The following is a 14,147-nucleotide window of genomic DNA, read 5'->3' as shown; positions in this document are numbered from 1 at the left end:
CTTAATGCATAATACATCGAACTATTAAGCGATCGTAATATCGTTTTGTTCAGTCATAAACTGTCTAAAGCAAGCCATATCTGTTTGTCTTTTACCTCAATGTGCTTACATCAATTATTTTTAGAAATAAATTCTGCTTTGATGATTTTAGAATCATTTCTATAACTGTATTTCGTCGAATTGAATACTCAACAAAAAAATATTCTTCCGGGACATTTCAATATATTTAATTGGTTAAATAATCAAATTTGGTGTGATGTATCATTATTTCCAATTTTTGGTAATTCCTGTTTTCCTTTTTATGAACACGACAACTTCTCAGTGTGACGTTGTTCTTTACAAAATCTTATAGATATATTTTTTTTTTTTATCTCGAACTGTGTATTCGTCCTTTTTGATTATTTTGGTGTATGAATTCGTTTTTCTCAAAATTGTAGTGCCATTTTTGTAGTCGGAAATCCTTTTTTGAAAATGGCCAGGTGTGAAATATAAATGAGGTGAAAATGACAATACTAATTTGCGAAACAATAAATTCGTATATCAAAATATTTACATATGACGATTAAACAGATCCATATGAAAATAGCTCAGGAGTTAATATCTTTACTCCTAGAAATAACTCTTGAAGTTCAGAAGATCAACGTCACACTGAAAGGTTAATGGTGCCTTTTTAAAAACGCATTTCTTACTTCACAAAATTCAAAGTACCACAGTATTAATGTGTGTATACTGTGAAGTACGAAAGACATTATGACATAGTTCCAAAATATAAATGCCTCAAGTCGTCTCAAAACTGTCATAATGAAGGATTTTTTGCACATTAAAAATATTAATATAAAAAGTTTATTAAGGACATACTAACCAAAACAGATATTGTTTCAAGATGTAAGACTATGTATTGTCGTATATAAAAATATATTTTCAGTTATAGCTATCCTGTCATGCAAAATTTTACAAAAGAATGGCTTGTAACACAAATATATTTTGTTTCAAAACATGCGAATTTTTGCGATATCGTGGCAGAATTGTCTTTGACATTATTATACAACAATGCATAACTTTTTTTTGATTTTATTGATGCACGTAATATCTTTGGTGCATTGTTTTACGTAAAAGTCAATTTCCAGTAGATTTCAATCATTTATTGTTGTCAATATAATGGAATTATATGCGACTTTCATACAAGTGAGAGGTTTAGCTGGCTATAAAACCAGGTTTAACCCACCATTTTCTACATAAGGAAATGGTTATACCAAGTCAGGAAAAAGACTACTGATGATTTTCTATCCAAAAAGTAGATTTCTTTATCTGTATTTGACTAAACCTTTCGGAACTTTTGGTCCTCGATGCTCTTCTTAAATTTTATGATTCGAGCGTCACTGATGCGTCTTTTGTAGAGGAAACGCGCGCTTGGTATCTATGATGGACTCGAAATAACGGATATAACAGATACATTTAATTATGCCTCATATCTTGACTTACATCTAGTAATTGAAAATAAGGGTCAGTTGAGAACAATATTTTAGGACAAAAGGGGTGATTTAAGCTTCCAAATTGTGAACTGTTCATTTCTGTGTAGCAACATTCCAGCAGCGCCTGTATATGGAATATTCATCTTCCAGTTGATATGATATTCCACAGCTTGCACTTCCTACATCATGATTTACTTGATAGAGGTTTGCTGCTTACAAGGTAATGAGTTTGAATATCCCTTTGATATCTTTCGCCTCTTTTTAATAATACATGATATAAACATTTTATACAACGAGCAATTAAAGATGTTAGCTGTTGAATTAGTAAACAAATAAAAAGAAAAAAAACGAAAAAAATGTTGAATAGAAACTCGCAATTAAAACAGACAAATTTAGTGCAGTCATTAACATAAATGTGTATAAGATTAGATTATATTTACAGTGCAGAATCAAGTCATAGTAGATAACTAATACTTTTTAGAAATATAGACAAGTTTTAGTATAGCTGTATATGGCGTGTGGATAACACAGAACCCTTTTCATTTATTCCACTTAATTTTTTTGTATGGTACGAAGGATACATTTATCTATGATGAATGAATTTATAATATTTACAAATGTAGTGAGAAATGGAACATGATTCTTCACAATAAACTATACTGCCTATGAAGTGCTTGTAATCGAAGTGCTCGACCTTTTAATTTCTATTATGTTATATAAACAAACTTTAATCTTTTCTGATATTTCTAATTTTACATACAGAGATTGTTTTTTTTCAATTCTAATTCTTTTAGTAGTATTGACACCAATAAAATTAAATAAATATTTTTATATATAGACCGGAGCGAACTTTAGTATGGTATTTCTCTTTACGCGCATATTTTAATTTTGTGTAATTCGTTTTAATATGGTGTGAATTTATTGAAGTTATTGAAACAAAGTTTAGTCTTGAGATATGAAAATGAAATAACATTTTTAAATTGAGAATGGAAATGGGGAATGTGTCAAAGAGACAACGACCCGACCATAGAGCAGACAACAGCCGAAGGCCACCAATGGGTCTTCAATGCAGCGAGAAACTCCCGCACCCGGAGGCGTCCTTCAGCTGGCCCCTAAACAAATATGTATACTATTTCAGTGATAATGGACGTCATACTAAACTCCAAATTATACACAGGAAACTAAAATTAAAAATGATACAAGACTAACAAAGGCCAGAGGCTCCTGACTTGGGACAGGCGCAAAAATGCGGCGGGGTTAAACATGTTTTTTGAGATCTCAACCTTCCCCACCTCTAGCCAATGTAGTAAAAACAAACGCACAACAGTACGCACAGTAAAACTCATTAGCTTTATTTAAAGTAACTTAAACAGGATAAATTTCTTTAGTATACATACTGAAGTCGTCATTATTGAGAGCCAATATATCATCCAAATATCTAAAAGTATTGTTAAATTTTTGTATCAGATGTTGTTTCGATGGGTCTTTGCTGATTTTAGCCATAAATTGTAACTCATAACAATACAAAAACAGGTCCGCAATAAGTGGTGCACAGTTAGTCCCCATTGGAATTCCGATAACTTGACGATATACGGAATCTTCAAAGCGAACAAAAATGTCATCAAGTAAAAATTCAAGGGCAGATATAGTATCAAAGCATGTCCAATTGACATAGTTCTTTTGTTTGTTGCTACTAAAAAATGACCTAAAAGAGTTTGAACATATGTATTCGCATTCCGACTTTTTAAATGCCCATTTAATTAGGTGTGTGAATTTTTTCTAAATAAGAATATGAGGCAAAGTGGTATATAGGGTAGAAAAATCAAAACTTTGAACAGATTCAAAATCACCAATATATGCATGTAATTTATCAAGTACTTCCAATGAGTTTTTGACACTCCGAAAGTAATTAATTCCACTATTTTAAAAGGCCTTATTTGAACAATTTATTATCAGGTTTTTGATTGTACCAAGTTTACTAGTAAGTAGAATAGACAATTTAGTAGTAGAACAATGACTTGAAGACGAAATAAATCTATATTTGTAAGGTGATTTGTGTAGCTTCGGAAGCCAGTACATAGTTGGGACTTTCATTGTATTTGGTTCTGCTTGTAAAGAAGTAGCTAATAGTTTATGTTTGTTACAGATATCGTTTTCTGAAAATGAAGTCAGTTGGAATGGTGTTGAATTCGTGATTTCCTTTTGCAGAACCTCAATGTAAAATTTACGTCAAACTATAATGATATTATAAGCAGCTTTATCAGCCGGGACAAAAACAAATTCCTTGGCTAGTTCTTTTAGTTTATGTTTGATACGCGAAAAAGGATTTTTATGGTTATTGTTAAGAGTAAAATGTTCTTTATAATGTTGTATACGTATATCAACTATCTTCATTACTGAATTAAAAAAAGAGTCCAAAGATTTTTTGTCAGCTTTTTCCCGTTTTATCCATTTCAATTTTAATAAAATGTTTTTTATGATCTTCAGGGCGATCAATTTTGGGAAACAGTTTAGAATAACAATATGCCATTATAATTTGAACGATTTCATACTTAGGACTGCAATATGAAATTGTGTTGCAATCCTCTAAAATTTTATTTAATTTATTTATAGGTAAAGAACAGAGCTTGGTTAATAGATAATGTCTGCCGTTGTTTTTTGAAATAGAAATTAGGTCCGAAATATTTGTATGGTTGGTCCGGAATTTTCTTTGATTGCGATTTTTTCTACGCCCATGAGAACGGTTTTTACGAACAGTTTTAGAAACTATATCCAAAATGTTAACAGAATCGGTTCTTGATATATTTCCAATTTCCATGATATCATTAAGACCGAGAGGGTAGACTGTCTGTAATTTTTTAATCCAATTTAATTCAATTATTTTCCGTGATCGTAAATTTTGTCTGCATTGTCTAGGTGGGGAAAAACATGATTACGTAGACCTACTCACTTATAAATCTAAAACTTATTTAACTGATAAATGAAACCATTATTTATGATGGGGATTACCCATAAACAGTTTTTAGCGTATACTAAGCTAAACGAATATATCTTTCAACGTTTCAAAAACTGTAAAATTCAGAAATTATTTGGTGGATTTATCATATCGCATGTTGACTAGCGAACAATAAGAGTAAGGTATGATAAGAGTCATGATAATTCAGAACCTGAAATTGAGAAATAAATCAAACCATTCAAAATTATGTTAGGTTTGTTAATAAAATAATAATGCTATAATCTGGACACTTAAGAGTAGAAATGTATCTTCGGCTGTATGAACATTTTGCGAATAAATGTGCATACTTGTAATCTCTTGTTGGTAACGACTTAATGTATACTTAATTGAACGACTTCAGTATGTATACTAAAGAAATTTATCCTGTTGAACTTACTTTAAATAAAGCTAATACTAACAATGACCACTACCCTTTCCTCGATCTTGATATCTATATCATTAATGGAAAGCTTAATACTAAAATATATGATAAAAGAGATGATTTTTCATTTCCCATCGTTAATTATCCATTTTTAGATGGTGACGTTCCCTTGTCACCATCTTACGGTGTTTATATATCTCAACTTGTACGATTCGCTCGTGTATGTAACAATGTTTTAGATTTTAACGAGAGAAATTTATGTATTACTGAAAAATTATTACACCCGGGTTTTCGATATCACAAACTAGTCAAAACATTTACTAAATTTTATCATCGGTATAAGGACATCATTCGTAAATATAGCTCAACATGCAGACTTCTTATACGTTCAGGTATTTCACATCCAATTTTTTATGGAAATATTCTTTATAAAGCACAAAAATGTCAGTATTCACCTCTGAAGATAACAAAACCTTTAAATAGACTTATTAAGAAGGGATATAGTTACGATACTGTTGTCAGGTCATTAAAGATTGCATATTTTGGCGTTAATATTGATTCACTTATAGGGTCTTTGCATCGGCACTAAACACATTTATTTAAAAAAAAACAGTTGTTGGCATGACACGGGTTATGTTCTTCTCATATATGTTATGATGGTATGATACTAAACCCCTAACGGGAAGGATTGTGCCTGATATTCATATGATGAAGACATTATCTTTCAATCAGTTTAATTGAAGTCTGGAGCTGGCATGTCAGTTAACTGCTAGTAGTCTGTTGTTATTTATGTATTATTGTCATTTTGTTTATTTTCTTTGGTTACATCTTCTGACATCAGACTCGGACTTCTCTTGAACTGAATTTTAATGTGCGTATTGTTATGCGTTTACTTTTCTACATTGGCTAGAGGTATAGGGGGAGGGTTGAGATCTCATAAACATGTTTAACCCCGCCGCATTTTTGCGCCTGTCCCAAGTCAGGAGCCTCTAGCCTTTGTTAGTCTTGTATTATTTTTAATTTTAGTTTCTTGTGTACAATTTGGAGTTTAGTATGGCGTTCATTATCACTGAACTAGTATATATATTTGTTTAGGGGCCAGCTGAAGGACGCCTCCGGGTGCGGGAATTTCTCGCTGCATTGCAGACCTGTTGGTGACCTTCTGCTGTTGTCTGTTCTATGGTCGGGTTGTTGTCTCTTTGACACATTCCCCATTTCCATTCTCAATTTTATTAGTTGAATACTTTTTTTCATATGTACTGGTATTAATTCGTTTTAGCTTTTATCAATAAACTACTGTACCCTCTACCGTGATACAAGTTAAACTATATAACGATATGCTTTATATTTAAGTAAAACACATACAAATATTTTCAATTATTCGAAATGTGTGTGGCTTTTAAAAATTTTCTTAATAGTTTTGATTTATAAAAAAGATGTATCGGCTATGTAAGTGGTTTAAATTTGGTACTCGATAAAAAACAATTCAAAATATGTAATAACATGATAATTTCAGATTTGTTACGTAGGGGAAAAGTATGTGTATTGGCTTAGGCCTTAGTAAACATCTCAAAGATCTCAAAGTGAGACTATTGTGAAAGTTTATGCAAAATGGAAGAAGTTTGAAGTTCTAGTACAAATATGTTAGATTTGATTTACAACTATTAAAACTGATATCTGATAGACCTAAGTCTTTTGAACTTATTAAAGTAATGATGTTATTTGAAATATTTATAAAACTTGATTTTCGCACAAAAAAAATGGCCTATAAGAATAATGTACATTGTACATGTTAAACTGAGCCGCTGACTGGCAAACTTTAAAGTTTGTGAGTTAAAAGGCCAAGTTTACACAACAATAACATATAGAAAAGAAATCAGTTAAATCCTATAGTATAAATGTTGATATAACAATTAGATATATTTTTTACATTCAAACAAGAAATTGTTGATTGTTTTTTCAAGCATTTACAGAATAAACAATATTTAAGTTTGTAAAATTGATTTGTCATCTCAAATACATTTGTCAGGCATTATAATTAAATTATGGGTTCTTCATTGACTGGAGTATCTCTATATCTTGATTGAGTACAATCCACTGGTTTCTTAAAAATCATTGTACCCTAAAAGACAAAGAGATACAGCATGACATTTTATTCCCTAACAACTTTGCATTGTTCTTTATGAACAAAAACTATTCACATTTTCACAGAATTTCATTATTTTAAAGATTTCAAAAACTTTTTACGCGCTATGACTAATGTGTAAGTGTATAAGAAAATAAGAACAATATAGGGGATTTCTTTAACTGGTTATATAACAGAACGAAGTACTAGTCAAGTATATGATGATTAATGGGATCCATTAAATTAAGTGTAAAGCGGTCCTTTAGATAATAAAACTGATAGTACATTCAACTGTAGTCAATGTCATGTTTGGTAGAAGTAAAACAACTCTTACCCTGTTTTTAAGTCCAAAGTCGATTATTATATATTTAAAAAAGGACTTCTATTAGTAGGATATAAATATAACCCTCTACAAATATATAGGTTTTTTTAACAGCCACTGTAAACTAATATTTCATTAACATAAAAAAATAAAGGACATATCAATAGGGGATTTACATAATTCTGTTTTTAAAAAATATATGATTATATAACTGTCATTACATACCAGACCAGGAAGATTTGGAAAGGAACAGTTTGGGAATAGTTCCTGACCAATTTAGATAGGCCTAAATTTTACCATATATTTTTAGTATATTGTGCCTTCATTAAGTGCGTGTACTGAGTAAGGTAATAACAATAAAACTTCAATAGTTCCCATGGGATTCATTTGGAAAGATTCCCCTAAAACTACCCAGTATGTATACACATTGATTTGGATGATGCACTATGAAGTCTAGTGCATTTGTTAATTCCATTATTTTCATTTATTTTTGCATATGATGTTGATAGCACCAGAACTTTTACATTATCTCACTGGGCTAAATAAAATGTAAACAGCATAAAGTAGTATTCCAATGATTGATCGATTGCCAATGGACGTAAAACGGATCATATACAATCAACAGCAAATGAAAATGAATTAGAAAAAGGGAGATGGGAAGATACACACAAAGTTGGAACAATAGTTAGATTGTTTGGGTCGGAAATAAAGCTTCAGTATCGACACCAAAGCATCTACGCATAACCAATGATTCTGAAGGTGTCGACCTACTGTGATTAGAGCGTGACACTCTCCGAACACATGCTAATCATATACGTCCATTCCGGAGAGTGGGTTGCATGTTTTAGGCATCCTGCATAACCATGGACTTTGAACTTTGATCTTATGTTAGAATACAGAAAAGCGGGATTTATTACTAAATCAAACCAACATCTAAAATATGAGGATGACGGAGTTGTCTCTCTTTTTCCAAAGAGAGCTGGGTTTCCATAATACAAATTACATTAATGTTGACATTTCTATTTTTATGATTACGCTAAAAGTTTTTATACAATCAATACAATACTTACTTTAATGAACCATTATTGTCTTATTAGTTTATTGTTTAGTTTGTTTATTATTTTGTGAATAATTACATTGTAATCAATCTGCCCATCATTGGTCAATGGTCAATGAAATTATCTGTATCTCTATGTTTATATCAATTTTTTATGGACACCATCACGAATTGGTTGATCTATATGATGTGTCTGTGCCTAAACTAACTAATGACATTTTACCGCGTCTTAGATTGTGGTTTAACATCTATGTCGTCTGTCTGCTAAGTACCGAACGTGACCTATTCCCGAATATGACTGTTTTGCCGAGTGTGAATTTGCATTGCTATACGTTCGACGTGTATCGGTATTTTATACATCCAACATTCATGTATTTATCTATGATGTTTCTGTTGTTGTAACTGTTAGATAATGTGTCATGTCTTATCGTTTGTAGTTCAAATAATTATATAATAGCCTTTCAATACCGTCATTATCATGATAATTGTATGAATTTCAAGATTATATATTCGTTACAAAATGTTTTTTCGACTATTATATTATTAACACGTGCACCAAGTTCATGAGACGGTTAAGAAAACATAGCCGTCTCGACCACAGACATCATAAATCTAGTAATAAAATGTGTATCGTCTACCTAAATAAATAATGGATTTTGACAGAAGCCGAGTCGGACAGAACATGAAACACTAATATAAACATCAATTAAAAATTTCTAATTTGTGCTGTATTTCTGTCACGTAGTATTGTCAATTTAACGATATTTTTTAACATTGCATATAAGAGGGAGGTTTGGCTAGCCATAAAACCAGGTTCAACCTACCATTTTGTTTCTTTAAATGTCCTATACCAAGTCAGGAATATGGCAGCTGCTATCAAATAGTTCGTTTCTATGTATGCTGGCGTTTGTTTTTGTTACACGTCAATGTTTCTGTTGTTCCTTTGTTTTCCTCTTATAGTTGATGTGTTTCCCTCGGTTTTAGTTTGTAACCCGGATTTGTTTTCTCTCAATTGATTTATGACTTTTGAACAGCGGTATACTACTGTTGCCTTTATCTAATCTTTTTTGATTTAAACATAAATATGCCCCCTTTTTAATAGCATTTGATTGCGAATGCCCTGAAAAGCGACGGGCTAGACTGTTCAATAGAATAGTTTTCACTATTTATTTAATTTTTTATCGATATTTAATTAGTTATTGTAACTTGTTGAATTCATTTGTTTAGGTATTTTATAGATTCCCCAAAATGCCGTTTATGCTATTGTGAGCCCAGTATAAAGAAATAAATAATACATGCAAATGTATAATACACACTATGTCTTTTTAAATCTAAGAATAACATTCATCATTGAAATGCCACATTACCAACTACAATCCTGTCCCCTTTTTCCCGAATGTGACCTACCGAATTAGACTTATTACTGGGTTTGTACCTCGGTACGAACCAGAATTATCACCGGGTTTGTACTTGCATGAGCAACACGACGGGTGCCACGTGTGGAGCAGGATCTGCTTACTCTTCCGGAGCACCTGAAACCACCCCCAGTTTTTGTGGGCTTCGTGTTGCTCAGTCTTTAGTTTTCTATGTTGTGTTTTGTGTACTGTTGGTCTTTTTTTTTAGCCATGGTGTCGTCAGTTTATTTTCGACTTATGAACTTGAATGTCCCTTAGGTATCTTTCGCCTCTCTTTTACCAACCTTTGTTCCTGGTTTTGATCTACATGGCCATTTGTGTATTTAAACCAAAAAGGAAGAAAATAACATATTATAAATTGAACATAATGTCCGATTTACAAATCAAAATGTCATATCTTTTCAGCATTTCAATTAGCAAATTGGCCACAAATATTTAAGTGTATTTTTGTTGTCTTTATGGTAAAGATAAAACGCATATTTCATAATCTGACAAAAATTCGGATCTATTGTAACTCGCTTACTCGTCAAAATCTTGAACGCATAGTAAAATCAGAGAAAAAAATGAGAGATCTATATTTTAAGTAGATTGCATATTTCTAAACGTTCACTATCACATATTTCCTACTACTGGTGTTCCATAAGGAGAAAAATGCTTCTAAGAATCAAAATTTTATGTAATTTGAAAAAAACATTCTCCAGTTTTCTCTGATTATAAAAAAATATAAAACAATTGCTAGGAAACTACTGCCTATGTAATGAATTGAAATAAATTTCATATATGAAAATGGCAACAAACGACATCCTATACATAACCAAAAAAGGAATCAAGTATTTACCAAATCTATGACACATAATATTGATCGAATGAAATGTAGTAAAACAAACAATATGCATCACACATAAGATACTATCTCCATGTGCGTTCAAATTTTGTATAATCTATTAAGGATCACTAAGTAACTGACAATATAATAGAACTAAATCAATGATAATTTTCTGAAATTAAAAGCATGTGGGTTTTTCACATATAAGAATTTCACAGAATCGTGCAGGAAGTGAAATAGGTATTTAAACAAGCTTATGATGAAACATATATTAAATATCTACGTTCACTTACAAGTACTGTATCTCTTATAGTTAGATGCAAAGCAAGCAAAGGGAAACAACTCAATCATTTTAATGTAATGAATCAGTACTGAGAGAAAATTGCAAGTTGGAAATCGTAAATAAAAACAAAACAGATAAATACCTATCACCAACAAAAAGGAAAGAAAAAAATAGAATGATAAATAAACAGCAAATTGTAGAAATGTCCATATTCTAACTTAAATAATCACATTAAATGTTACTGCATCAGATGTGAATTTCAACAATTAATGTCTCTTCCGTAAGGCCCAACTATTAAAAGATAATACAAAGGTAGATGAACTTATATATAACCGAAAAGAACAAAAAAATATTGTCAGAAACTGGAATACCAGTAACGTTAGGTTTTGTATTGTTTTATAAGAATGTTCACTACTCTTGTGTTTGACTATTTGTCAGATATTTGGAATCCTCTAGTTTTATCCATGTATCGCAATTAAAAATTTTGCCCGCTAACCCCTTCTTTTCTTTTCATAATTTTATTACATTTGGTTTAAAAGTCATATTTGAATATCGTATAAAATCCTTGTTATTTTTTCATAGTTTTTGAAAGAAAAAAGGTGGCAATGTTAACAGTAAGAAAAATCTAGAGAGAATTTTTTCCCGCCAAATCTATACTTGATCTTATCTCTAAACTAGGACATGGACCTGTTAATTGTTTTCTTCTTTTTAAGTTCCATTATTTATATACTATCAATTTAAAAAGAGTTTTTTTTAAAGCTTGTTATTTTGAGTTCGAGGGGCGAACATCCTTAAATTGAAGATCCATTGTAAATGTCTGTTGTAAGATTTCCATTCACACCTTGTACGCGCATTGGAACAACCACCACATGACACAATTGAGACCAAATCTGTAAACCATGAATACAAAACGCTGAAAAGCACAAATTACAAAAGGTTCCAAATAGAAAAAAGCTAAGTCTTAGAACAATAACATAATTCTATGAACAAGAAATTTACAGACAAAAAATATCATGAGGCTCATCCAAAACTGAAACATTAGCTAGTGGGAAATACATACATACCATTGACTGATAATACGCTAGAAGCAACCCAGTGGTATAGTAAAACATATTTATATTATGATATGCTTATGGTGCACATGCAAAAACACGGCCGCCTATGGAACAAATTTCATTAGGCACACTTGAAATAAAAGCCGGGTATGCCATGAAAAAAAAACACACAGTTGAACACAAAATAACCTCAAAATACACAATTAAAACGGCATCTATAATTCTTTTTGCTTGTGTTTATTAGTATTAAAACATAAGTGAGTATCAAGCTTTGACAATGCCATGTTTCCGTACTTGATCTATCTACATATAGATCTATATCTTAAGTTAAGATAAATACGAACCCATATGGCTACTACTGGAAAGCTGTCATCACTTATATCTTTCTGCGTTGTAATATGTCATCTTTTATACAAAACATTTGAAGATCTATATAACCAAACGAACCTAAAATTAATATCCAAATCCATCTAAGGAACATTTTGCTTATGCAATATAGCTGTCTTGTTTTGTATGTCTCATATATGTGTTTTACATGTCTTAGTATTGTATGTGCTGTTAATTAAGGAATCAAGTTTAAGGCAAAGCATAACAAACAAATAATTTATGTGGAAAATAGCTGCCACAATTCGCTTCGAATGACGAGATCTGACATGATAGCAGAATGCCGACGTAATTGATTTAATTGACAAGTCTGTGCACCATTGGTGACAAAGGATGCTCAAGTTCCTCAAGGTTAAATACTAAAGAGAACGATTTGAGATGGTCTCAAGAGAAATTCCTGTGGTAACGCAGGAAAGTAAAAACCTAATATGATCCGACGTACAATACAAGGATCATAACCCCTTAATCTTGCCAGATCCCGCCAAACATGTTTGACTGTGACTAATCATTATATTACAATATAATGAACAAATTAACTTCAAGATAAATGCTGATCGTTAACAAAGAAAAATTAAAGTTTAATGCATTCCTGGCGAACAAACTAATAACGCATATTGATATTTCCATTTTCACTCTGCTGGTGTTTAAAAGTACAAACCACTCACTAAAATTAACAATAACATATACTAGTAAACATCGAAAGTATGATTCAGCAAGCAAATCCATCGGCTTAGTTTGTCCTCTCTATTTAGTCCAATAACATTATGAATCCGGCTTTTCTCTGGTCAGCCTGAAAAATTAATAAAACAGCACCAGGCAAATGAAAATGTTGGTAGATTGCAAGGGGAGGTGAGAGGGATTTTTAAAAAATTTCACGTATCTACAAGAGTGGCTAATTCAAAGTAAGGCTGAAGAGTCACGTGATGGTAATAAGCGGGAAACAAGATACGGATCCAAATGATACAAGAGTTCCAATGAGACAACTCTCCATCCAAGTCAAAATTTGTAAAAGTAAACCATTATGGTCAAAGTACGGCCTTCAACACGGAGCCTTGGCTCACCCCGAACATCAAGCTATAAAGGGCCCCACAAATTACTAGTGTAAAACCATTCAAACAGGAAAACCAACTGTCTAATCTATATAAAAACGAGAAACGAGAAACACTTATGAACCACATCAACAAACGACAACCACTGAACATCAGTAAACCATTAAGTATATATCAAACCTTATATCGGATAAGTGAGTTCCGTCAAACCTATACAAGTTCATTTCTCGAGCTCGGATAATAGGTTGATGTCATTCAAGACATAATTGTTTATAGCAGAGTTTACTCATTTTCGAGATCGTTCAATAGCTTTTCCATCTTTTTCACTATGCCAATACCTTCTCATTAACATTTCGCTCCACACGATGCGAGTGTTAAGTAATAATAGCTGTACACCGCTGAAGATCCCTTTCAATATTTTGAATTAATTTAATGGTTTTAACTTTTATCAGATCGTTGGAACCAAGTTAAATAATTAGAAATGACAGGAGGAGATTGATTGATTGATTGTTGGTTGCTTTACGCCGCATTAGCACAACAAGGCTATATCGCGGCGAGACAGGAGGAGAAAAACTGTTAAATTGGTTTATCTTATATAAAAGAGAAAACCCGTATTTTTATTATTAATGTCGGTAAAAAGCTCTACAGATAAAATTGAGAATGGAAATGGGGATATGTCAAAGAGACAACAACCCGACCAAAGAGCAGATAACAGCCGAAGGCCACCAATGGGTCTTCAACGCAGCGAGAAAATCCCGCACCCGGAGTCGGTCCTCAGCTGG

The sequence above is a fragment of the Mytilus californianus genome, unplaced genomic scaffold (assembly GCF_021869535.1).
Source record: "Mytilus californianus isolate M0D057914Y unplaced genomic scaffold, xbMytCali1.0.p SCAF_7, whole genome shotgun sequence".
Classification (NCBI taxonomy): domain Eukaryota; kingdom Metazoa; phylum Mollusca; class Bivalvia; order Mytilida; family Mytilidae; genus Mytilus; species Mytilus californianus.
Note: the sequence above shows the minus strand (reverse complement) of the source record.